Here is a 12162-nt window from a genome sequence, read left to right as displayed (position 1 = left end):
GGTTTTATTCAATCCCAGGGCACAGTTATCCCATAACTGGGATATCCCATAAACAACAACAAAAAGGGGTGTGTGGAAATGGTGCACATATACAGTAGTACCTCGGGTTAAGAACTTAATTCGTTCTGGAGGTCCATTTTTAACCTGAAACTGTTCTTAACCTGAGTTTCCACTTTAACTAATGAGGCCTCCCGCTGCTCCTGCGCTGCCAGAGCATGATTTCTGTTGTGTGGCGATGTCCCTCCCTCCCCGGAAATAAAGCACAGGACACAGTGAATTAAGTTTAAGTGGGTGAAAAGGCCACAACTTTATTGGTTAAGGATGTTGAGCGGTATTGGCTTAGGCATTGGACCCTAACCGACTATATCCGACTGCAACCCGTGTGTTACAGTCTGGGAGAAATTAACCACCAGAAAGGAGCCCAGTGATATGTATCTACTGAGACACCTCCTGTGGCCACCGTTGGGGGGTGCTCTAAGGCCCTGACCTCCGTAGGCCCAGGACAAAGCTACCGCCCCCGGAACCCCTTTAACGGGATTAAATCTCCAAATTTGGGCAGAGGATGACGCAATCTGCCCCCCCATTCTTTATCTATGCAGCTTTCCAATGCCTAACCGCCAATCGAGCCCCAAAGGCTCGCCGCCAATACCCTCACACCCGCAACCCAACCAAATTACCACAACATAAATAGTGACTTTAAAAACCAGATGGTCACCAGTACTTAAAATGAGGCTGAAAACGCAAATAAAGCTAAGCGATAAACAGAATAATCAACGAAAAGACCCCAGCCTGCTAACTAATTCCACCATTGAAGGAATATATAGTAATATAGTAATACCACTATTAATAATAGTAATCCAGTAATATAGTAATATAGTAATATAGCAATGTAGCAGCACAAAAGACTCAATAATTTGGAAGGGCGCTAAAGATGGCTGGCCCCGCTGCACACGTGGGCCCTCTCAAAATGGCGATCGGAAAAACAGCAGCCGCAAAAGACTCAATGCAGGAGGGGCGCTAAAGATGGCTGGCCCTGCTGCACCCGTGTACCCTCCCAAAATGGCCGCCGCGGCTTGCCGCAATTATCAACTCCCAAGATGGCCACAAGATGGCTGGCCCTGCTGCACCCTTGGACCCTCTCAAAATGGCCGCCGCGGCTTACCGCAATTATCCCCTCCCAAGATGGCCGCTAGGGCTGTCGCACGTGGGGGGGGGCAAGGACTAGAATCACGAAGGCGGCGCTACAGGGTCCAAAACAAAACACGCACACACACCAAAAGGACCGGGGTTAGAAATTGCAAGGAGACACTAGTCTCAGGTGGATGTGGGGCTTGTTAGCCAAGAGTTGTTAACAAAGAGACTTGTTAGCAAAGAGAGCTTGTTAACAAAGACACTAGCCTCGATGGGAAAGGCCGCGCACGCAGGAAGCTCACCACCTTGTTCAGAATCTAGCCTTGTTCGTAATCTCTCCCGATGGCCGGCACCGCTGTGTGGAAGGTCGTGGGGAGGCGGCCGCCTCGACCCAGCCGACGCTGATGATGCTGGTACGGCCCAAAGCAGCGGGGGAGGGGAGCTCCAGCCGCCGGCAAGGGAAGCCCCGGCGCCGCTGCTGCAACCGGTTCAGTGGAGCGCCCTGGGAATGCGGGCGACGACTCCTGCAGGCTGCGATCGTGCCCTCACGAATGCAGCGATGAGTGAGCTTGCTGCACGAATGCGTCCCCCGGAGACACGGCAGCTGGCCAAAACGCTGAGCGCCAGACTCCGAGCCGACTTCCTGCTCGCGGCCCTGGCTGCGCACGCGCGCCCAACAACTGATCGGCGGAGCCCCCAGCTGATCGGCGGAGGCGTTCGCCTGCGCGAGGCCGAAGCGATGTCGCGGAGGCACGGGGAGCGCGGCGGAGGCACGGGGAACACGCGAGGAGACCAACGATCGAAACCTGTAAGAGAAAAAGAAGACAAAGGGGACGAAGCAAACGGCAAGGGTTCGGGAGCTCTAAAGGCTGATCCGAACGCTTGCGATGCTGGGGCGAAGAGAGGCAGAATTCCCGCCTCCGTCTAGATTTAAACGCCGATGAGGGCCCGCCTCCCAGCCGGCCCTATTGGTCGGCCGGGGTATGACGGAGGCGGGAACTCTAATCTCGCGAGAGGCCTGAGCTACAGCCCTCTCGCGAGGGTCGGGCCGGGCCACGCCCACAACACCACCTCCGTGAAATGCGGAAGTGGTTTTCTCATCCTGAAGCAAAGTTCTTAACCCGAGGTACTATTTCTGGGTTAGCAGAGTCTGTAACCTGAAGCGTCTGTAACCTGAGGTACCACTGTATTTCCAGACACCTTGATTAGGTACTATAAAAGTCTGACAACAGGACACCCTCCCTCCCGAAATAACCAAGTTAAGTGATGAAATGTCTACCTTAGAAGTGTGGAACCTCACCTGTGGCCCACCATATGTTGCCGAACTGTAGCTCCCCTTATCCCTGACTATTGGTCATGTTGGCTAGGGGTGATTCATTTTTACGTATTATTAAAAAAAGAGAGACCACATTTAAAGCATGTTTCAGAAAACACTAGACCAGGCACCCCCAAACTTTGGCCCTCCAGATGTTTTGGACTACAATTCCCATCATCCCCGACCACTGGTCCTGTTAGCTAGGGATCATGGGAGTTGTAGGCCAAAACATCTGGAGGGCCGCAGTTTGGGGATGCCTGCACTAGACAATGTGCCACATGGAGTAATTTACAAAAGAATTTTTTTAAAAAAACAACAAACCAATAAAGCCATCATGTAATATTAATTTAAATATGCAAAATATTACTAAAACCAAGACTAGGTAAGCAAGGAGAGTTTTAGTCAACTGCATCCAGAAGGCCACCAGAAGGCCAAGGTTCTCCACCTTGGGTTCATAGCAGAAGTATAGCAGCAAGGAAGCCACATCTTTTGTTACCTGAGATTAAAGACAAGATAGTATCTTCCTCCATTCCATTAACAAATGCTGACTAGACTGGTAGTCAGAATTGTATTTTGATGCTGGCAGTGGGACACCATTCTCTACTGAGTGGTGATGGGCTGTAGCTGAAGGCTGTGGGCTATTTCATTGGACAATTAACTATATCCCGCCTCTGGCATTCTTCAACTTTTGAAAATAAGGTAATAACTACTCTGTTCCTTAGTTTAGCATGCAGTCACCACTTGTCATTTGGGAAATTAAGTCTGCAGTCCTGAGCAAATTGGATTTTTTCCTATTAAGCACAAAGAGAACACCCAATATAACAACCCTAAAGAAACACACAAATATATAACCACCATTTGTTACATACAGTATAACCACTTTGTGTTAGCCATTCTTTAGCACTTCATTGCATTCAGGAGTCAACTTCAATGTACAAACTAAAGTTTTATTTTATACATGGTGAATATGCATTTTAGGCTAGGGAGTCTCTCCAGAAGGACATATGTGACTGTGATTGTGGGTGTGTCTGGGTTCTGAAAGTTAATATATGAAACAAAGAGCAGCCTGACTTCCTGAATGGTGTCACGTAGTATTTTGCCCCTAGCAAACCTCTTAAATTGTTGCATCAGCAAGTACTTGATAACCCTTTCCCATTTGAGGTTTTTTTTTTTTTGGTTGCTTAGAACTAGCTTCCCAAACTTGCCTCCTGTATCATTCCCCCTGCAGGGCATAAAGCAACTTGAGAGGAATTCTTAACAACAAAAAGGCTAGTAGTGGGGAGCAGGTTAGGAAGCCCATCCCCACAATGCTCATTTGTGGAAGATTACATCTCATCTTATAAAAAGAAAACAATTGGAAGAAACCTACACTAGGCTCAGTGATGTGGCCCCTAAATAAGTTAATATTTGCCTTCTCCCCTAATTTTGTTTCTTCTGTTTTTATTATCACATAGCTCTATACTAAGGACATAAAATGAGCCTGCTGGCTTATCTAACCCAGCATCCTGTTCTCACAGTGGCCAGCTCAGGTAGATGCCCATGGAAAGCTTGCAAGCAGAACCTGATCACAACAGCACTCATTCTCCCCCCCACACCTGCAATCTCCCATCCACTGGCATATGGATGGAGCTGGAACATAGTCGTCATGGTTAGTTTGTTCTGCTTTTTGAATTTGTCTAACCTTTTAAAGCCTTCCATTGTGGGCCATCACTGTCTCTTGTGTGAGGAAATTCCATAGTTTAACTGTGCATTGTGTGAAGAAGGGTTTCCTTTGGTCCATCTTGAATCTTCCAATATTCAGCACCATCGGCTACTCACATGTTTCAAGAGTAAGTCCAGGAGAACTTTTCCTGACCCACTTTTTCAGCACCATCAAGCATGCCACCTTGGCTTGCCCCTGCAATTGAGGGGGCTGGGTCCGTGTGACGGAGGCATGCCTCCTCCTTGAAAATTCATGGGGGGAGGACCCTCACCCTATTCCAGGTGGCACACTAGAACACCATGCATAATTTAAGCACTGCTATCATATCTCCTCATAAATAGTTTTCTCTAAACAGCTCCATAGATGAGTTGCTCCATCTCCTTGATGATTTTGTTTGCCCTCTTCTGAACATTTTCCAGCTCCACAATGTCTTTTTTCAAGTGAGGTGACCAGAATTGTACTTCAAGTGTGGTTGATTTGTGTAGATTATTATATTTATATTATAAGCTAATGGTATAATATTGGTTTTAACTTCTTATCAACAAAGTAAATTAGGAACAGAGAGGGTCGGTCTGTGATATTAAATTGGCTGTTGGATTTCTGCCACAGAATAAGCCTGAACAAAAACTTGAACAAAAAATGGATAATCACCTAGGATATAATTGAAACTTGTTGACAAGTCTAAGTGAAATATGGAAAGATTTTCAATAAGTTATTTTGAAACAGGATCACAGCACTTCCTTTGTTGTTGTTTTCTGTGCTCTTCATTCTTTTCTTTTAAAGAAGTCACGTTATCTAACTATGGATCTTATTGCCAATGTAGGTTAAAGTCACGGGTGATACTGCTATGATAGGAATAGTAATCAATAATTTGCTTCATTTTATTAAAATGGCCCAAACCATGCAAAACACCAACAGGGTATTGTAGTTTTACTTCCTGATACAGTACTGCAAAGGCAAGAAAGAGGAGGGTGAACAAACTACTTTGCATACTCAAGCCACAACTTCTTTTGTTCCTACCCAGGGAGAGCGGCTGAGTTAAGAGAAAGCAATAGGCCTGAGCTGTTTCATGTGATTTCTGGGTCCAATGTATAGTGAGTGAGAGGCAGGATGTCAAGCACGCCCTCAGGAACAAGTCACAACTGACTCAACCTGAAGTCAATGCTACATCCCATCCCCATTTGTTCCTTCTTTTGTTTCTAGGCAACAGGCTGGGGAGCAGAAGCACACTTCTAGAGCCTGCTCTTTCTCCATCTTCAGTTGGTAAGGTTACCCTGTATTTGTGTGTTGGTTTGTAATACAGTATGTGCTGGTGTGAATGAGGACTGAGGAGAAGCTGTCAAGAGTACAGTCTGCATATGCATTTGTGTTGAAAAGAATGCATTTTTTAAAATACATAGGGACAGTGCTGCTTGTAAATGTTAATATGCGATCTAATGCGATTTGGGTTTTTTTTTAACAAAAAAAGACTGTGTGTATATTCCAGCAGGTGTAGGTTTTATATTCAGATTGCAGGCAAGGAGAATTGGGGAAATATAGGGGTATGGGGGGGAAGCCTGTGAAAACGTATGGTATGTGTGGTATGGGGGGAAATATAGGGGTATTGGGGGGGGGGAGGAAGCCTGTGAAAACGTCCCACAAGGCAATAATGCGCACTTGTTTCCGGCCTTTTGTTGTGCACGTGCTCTGTCTCGCTCTCTCTACCTCTCCCCTTGGGCATCTCTCGCCAAGAGGAATATTGTACTGTATTCTAAAGGTAGCCATTGGTCGCTTAGTCGGTGCAGTTGCAATAAGAAGTAAAGGCGAGGCAGGGTTGGCTGCAGATGACCTTAGGCAACCGCTGTTGCCAGATCAACGTTTGAAAAATAAGACGCCCGGTGACAGTTTGGGAAGCCGCCTTCTGTGTATTCTGTGGAATGGACCATGGATTTCTGGGATGTTCTGTATTCTGACAGACTGATCCATCGCATCGCGCTACTCAATCTGAAGAGCCCGGGAGGCTGAATTTAAGAAGCGTCCTCACTGAATTTGTTTCAGCCTGTTAAGAGATCGAGCTCGGCTCCTAACAGCAGTGAGTTCAGTTCCCTCCCTCCCTTCTTGTATATATGGATTGAATCACAAGGGTTAAAAAGAATTTAAATGTATAACGGCGATGTTGTTGTTGGAAACGTCATCTAGAGCAAATAATAATAATAATAAAGGCGCGTAGGTCGTCTTGGCTGCAAAGCCATTAAACTTTCAGAGGCTGGTACCTTACTTCCTTAACAGCCAGAGGGGTAACAAAATAAGGATCTCCCTTGATTTCCTTCAGATCTGCAGATCGCTTGGATTATTATGAGGGAGAGGAGTCTTCCCCCGTTCCCTACGCGACTTTTCTCCTCTAAATACTGTAGTTTTATTATGTGACCACTTAACCGCTTGCGGGGTTGGTAACGGCATGTAGCTGATCGGACAGAGTTGTTCTTGTTTAATTATAACTTGACCCCCAATTAGATATTGCCAAGCGTTGCTTCCGCGTGCGTGTTCGCTGGTTCTGAAGCAGGCATTGCACTATCGAGATAACGAACTTAAAATCGGCTTTGAGGGAGGTGGTGTGCGTTGATTCCCCCCCCCCCCTACAGATGGCTGAGGTTACGCGCGCTTTCTCGGCAGGGAAGGAAATACGAGAGCGAGCGCCCCGCTCTCTTCCCCTCCTTGTCTCTCCCCTGCTCAACCACGAGGTGAGCGCGTGTATTTCTTGGTAATTGCAGCCGGCACTTCCGCCCTGCCCCTCTGTCACGTCCTGCACGTCTGCATGCGGGAAGACGTCCCCAAGTGCTCCAGCCAGCCTGTGCCGGCAAGACCTCGTGGTCTGGGCGTGGAGGCTCCGGGGTGGAGCCAAAGCCCAATTGGAACCGCGTTCAAAGCGGAGCCCCCTCCGCCCCCAGAGGCGCCGCCTCCTCTCAGATGCTATCCTGGAGCCATCGTGATCCGAGGATTCCGCTACCGGATGCCGCCTTAGCATAAAAAAAATTGTAGACTTTACTTTACCCCTTGCACTGCTTGATCTTTGGTGTGTAACTTTTCCCCACGTACTTGTGTGTCTTTGTTTGTCCATCCGTCTGGCAACTGAGAGCACTCAATGCACCAGATGAAGTGGGTTGTACTAGTCCACGAAATTTTATTTTAACACTTTTATTTAAACAAAACAAAGTTAGGTATAAAATAGACAATCAATAAAAATACAGGTAGAATAACAGTACAACAGCATATTTTATACATCTGTTGGTGTTTAAGGTATCTTAAAACTGGTGGTTTTTTAAATGGCACAATGAAGCTCTTATTCTGTGGGACTCTGAAGCACTGCTTGCCCTTAAGGACTTACCACAGTGTAGCCTTCAAGGCAAGCAGTGATTCTTTTCTAAAATGAGAGGCGCTCCAGCCACCCTAGAAACCCCATTTTGACCCAAATCCTGCTCCCTATTTGCAAGTGGATGAGGGCACCCATTTCAGGAGTATATAATCTCTGCATGTCTTCACAGGCACATAGTCCTGACATTCACAATAGCTGCTAGTAGAGCTTCGCTGTAAGCAAGCCCTGACTATAGCCCTGCATGCAGGACTGGCTTTTGGGAATTTTGAATGTCATGTGCAAAGTGGGCACTGAAGTCCCCCTATATGATGTTATAGAGGAGATAAAATTCTAGTTGCTTTTAAAGTGAGGTCCAATTAAACAACCTCCAGCCAAGGCTAATGCTTTGTACATTAGCCCAGTCCCTCTCATTCAGAGTCAACGTACACACTCTTTCTTACCTAGTAGACTAGAATTAATATGTTTTTAAAAGAACCCTCCTGTTTTTACTATTGGAAGATTCCTTCAGTGCCAGTAGCGTGCTGGTCACTGTGCAGAGAGCACAGACATTACATAACTCTGCTTGCTTTGAAATGGCCGTGCTTTATTGCGTAATGACACCACAGCTCTGCAGAACATACAGGAGAGTCAGCGTTGGCGTTATGAGATGGAGTGCTGAAATTGGTCAGGCAGATGCAGGTTTTAAATCTCTGCTCAACCATAAAGCTCATTGCGTGACCTTGGGGCAGTCCCTGCTCCTGGTTACAGAGACAATGGGGAGGAAAAAACAGCGCACGGTGCGGTACCTGAACTCCCTGGGGATGTGTGTGCAATAAAAGTGGAATTAAAGCCCACTGCTCAGTACAATCTGCACAGAGATTTTCCTCATAGGATAAGGCTGCCGGGATCTACAGGTCATGATGGTTTTGTGTACTACTTCCAATATTGGATGTGGTACCCCTCTGATTATCAGAGGCTGCGGATCACTCTTTGTGTGGTACTAATGTGCTGCTCACCTGGTTGGCCATTGTGAGAACAAGGTGCTAGGCTAGATGGGGGCCACTGGCCTGATGCAGCGGGGCTCTTATTGTCCTTAATATTCTCAATATTTGTACACTTCCTTGGAAGCATGTCCCACGATAATGGCTGGGGTTTTCTTCTAATTAAGCAAGCATAGGCTGTAAGAGTTGTAAAGGTAAAGGGACCCCTGACCATTAGGTCCAGCTGTGACCGACTCTGGGGTTGCGGTGCTCATCTCAGTCTATTGGCCGAGGGAGCCGGCGTACAGCTTCCAGGTCATGTGGCCAGCATGACTAAGCTGCTTCTGGCAAACCAGAGCAGCGCACGGCAACGCTGTTTACCTTCCCGCTGGAGCAGTACCTATTTATCTACTTGCACTTTGACGTGCTTTCGAACTGCCAGGTGGGCAGGAGCTGGGACCAAGGAACGGGAGCTCACCCCGTCGTGGGGATTCGAACTACCGACCTTCTGATCAGCAAGCCCCAGGCTCTGTGGTTTAACCCACAGCGCCACCCGCATCCCGTAAGAGTTGTACTGGACCCCAAAAACAAAATACAAAAAGAAAAAAAGCCAGACTTGCTGATGGAGCTGCATAGTCTGGGGAATACATTAGGACTTAGATCTCTAAATAGAATTTTGTTCCTTTGCTTTTTAATAGTACTGTGCAGTAGCAACATTCTGGCCACCAAAATATAATGGATGAATGAGGAAAAACCAGAAGTCAGCTTTTCCTTTCATATGTTACGCTCACTTGTGTTAAGATGGTTCTGTATCTCCAGGCACCAGAAATGCTTCTCACCTCCAGGGTTTGGAAAAATATTGGGTGGCTTTTTCTGAATTTTACAACCCCTGAAGCTTTCGTTGATTAAAGTAGTGGCTCTTGTAGTGGACACAGCTGTACCCTCTGCAGTGAGATTTTGAGCCACTGCTGCTTATCACGAATTGTTTCTTTTTTGCCACTGGTAAAGAGCAACTTGATATGACAGAATCTGTATGGGGAACAATAAAGGAAAATGGAGGGAAATGTCTTTCGTTCTGGATTAAAGCAAATCCCATGTGTCATTCCTCTTTAAAAAATGTGTTTTCTTGAATTAAACTCTCCTAGGAATATGCTTAGCCTTAATTGCAAAAATGGCATCCGTGTTCTGCTGAAATCCACATGGGAGTTCATAATTCATTTTCATTTAATGTGTTAAATGAGAGACAAATCACACAAATTAATGAACTCTCATATAATTGTCCTGGCAAGAATATGCACAGTAGAAAATTAATGTTATGTGATTTGGAGGGGGAAATGGGCAGGGATTTATAGGTAGACAATTCTGGTAAAGGCCAGAGTTCCTGGCTACACATTACACCAATTCTCATTCCTGTAGAGGACATTTGTCGTACAATCTTAGACTGTCTGCTCAGAAGCCCCATTCAATTCAATGGCATTTATGCCCAGAAAACTGGGTACTGTATTGCAACCTCAGTAACCTTATTTGTAGGCAGAGGAGAAAATGAGTTTGAAGATGAGGAAGGAGAAAATGAGCTGATTTGAAGGAAAGGAAAGGAGGAACATCCACATTTTATAAGGTAAAACCTGGAAGTTGAGTTGAAGATGAAACAAAGCAGGATGGGGAATAGGGACGTTTTTGAATGATGAGATGGTTGATATAACACAGGGATGTCCAATTCCCAAGAGACTGTGATCTACTCCCACTCTAAAAAAAAACTGGCAGTGATCAACCCATTGGATTGACCAAAGTTGTTGGGCTTTTTGGGGGGAGCCAAAGTTGCTGAGCTCTTTTTGGGGGGGGAGTTGCTGAGCTATTTTGGCCGCGCCAAAACACCAATATCCCCCTAATTTCTCCAGCGCCAATATATTCTTCTGTTTTGAAAGACTGTCCCCTTCCCTCAATGACCCAACTATCAGCTGCTGGCTTACCTGAAGAGGCAAGCAAGAAAGCAATGAATACAGGTCAGAGATCATCACCTTGCTGCCTTGCTAGAAGTGAGAGAGCGTCGTACTTCAGAAAAATCCTGGGTAGAGGATTTTCAGGGATGAAGATTACTCCTGGGGATGGAAGATAGGATGGCAAAATATCCAGTTGAAGGAAGTCCCTTAAATCAGGACTTCCCAAAGGGTTTCATTCAGGTGCTCCATGGCGTGTCCACATTCATTCATTCATTCATTCATTCATTCATTCAATAAAAGCAGCACCTAGCAAAGCGCAACACCATTACCACAAAAGACAGAAAAATCTTTCAGTGATCTGCTGAGGCCCACAGCAATTTTGCAGTGGCCTGCGGGGCTGGGGGGTGGGCAAAGAGGTTGGGAGCCACTGCCTTAAGTCATTTCGCTTGGCAGGCAGATGGCGGCATTTTGGAAGTGAGAAAGGGCTCAGGGTGGGGGATGGAAGGAACCCTGTCACCGATGAATGACTGATGTGATGATGAATGCCAAGTCTTCTTCATATGCTATGTACATAGGGAAGTTTGTTAGCTGGGTTTCTGCCTGAGTTGCTGTCAGGCAGAACAGTGCAGGAGAAGAATGAGCAGCTGGCTGTGAGTAGGTGTATGCATGGATGGCTGTGAGTTTCTATGGGGACAGAATAGCTTATCTCCTCCAATACGAGATCTGTTTTTGAGAGAGGGGGGGGGGAAAAAGGATTTTCATAAAGGTCTCCTGCAGCAAGACCCGGTGGCTTATGGGTACTGAGTGCTTTTGTTTATCTTTAGTGAAGCTGTCTGGAGCTAATATATATTTAGATTCAGATATAGATTTGCTGTCCCTGGAAAGTGCATCCATGCCAGATAGCAAGCAAATTACCTGGTACTCTTGCATATACAAACAAAACCTGATAAAAGCATTATGTAGCGCTGGCCTTTGCAGCTACAGTTCAGGAGCAATACCATGATGAATTGCCAAACAATTTAATTGGCAGGCAGGCAGTACATGTGAGAAAGCCAGGGGCTTCTTTCTGAGAAAACTGCTTTTTCTCCCTCCCATTTTACTAAAGCAATAACTCGGATGGTGGACTTAGGCATTTGTTCCGTTATTAGTACTTTTATTTTTCAGCTTCTTGTGATAGTGAGTGATGGTTCAAATCCAACCTTTTTTTTTCCTGGAACACCCCCCTCCCCAAACCATACTGCTGTTAAACACCAATTGATTTAACAGCCCATCTGCCTATGTGGACATTTTGCTGATGGATATTTGATTGACAAGAGCATAAACTCTATTGGGCAGTTAAAGGCGGGACCTCAGATAACCCTTACTGTAAGTTCACTAGCGGAGACTCAGAGGATATACCTGTACGTTAGGAGTACGTACAGGAAGTCATACATCAGTGCCAGAAAATGTGGTTTCATTGTAGATTGGGTAAGGATCTGCATGATACTGGGAAAGAGAATTTTCACTCTTCTTGTTGCAGTAATAAACAGCAAGCCTTACAGTACAATAATGTCACTTACCAAAATGTGGGCATCTTCAGCATTCCTTCACTTTTTAATGGAAAGGTGACTGTTTTGCTGTGCAAGGCCCAAAGTCTCCCTGGGCACATGGAACGTGTTGCCCCATTCTTTGGATCATGCCATTTATAATTGGAGTGTTGCTTTCATGCTGGTTTCATATTCTAACTCTATGCAGCTCAAGACAGCCTGTGTATTTGTTGTAAC

Source organism: Zootoca vivipara, chromosome 2 (genome assembly GCF_963506605.1).
Source record: "Zootoca vivipara chromosome 2, rZooViv1.1, whole genome shotgun sequence".
In the NCBI taxonomy this organism is placed as follows: domain Eukaryota; kingdom Metazoa; phylum Chordata; class Lepidosauria; order Squamata; family Lacertidae; genus Zootoca; species Zootoca vivipara.
This window is presented reverse-complemented; position numbering follows the sequence as displayed.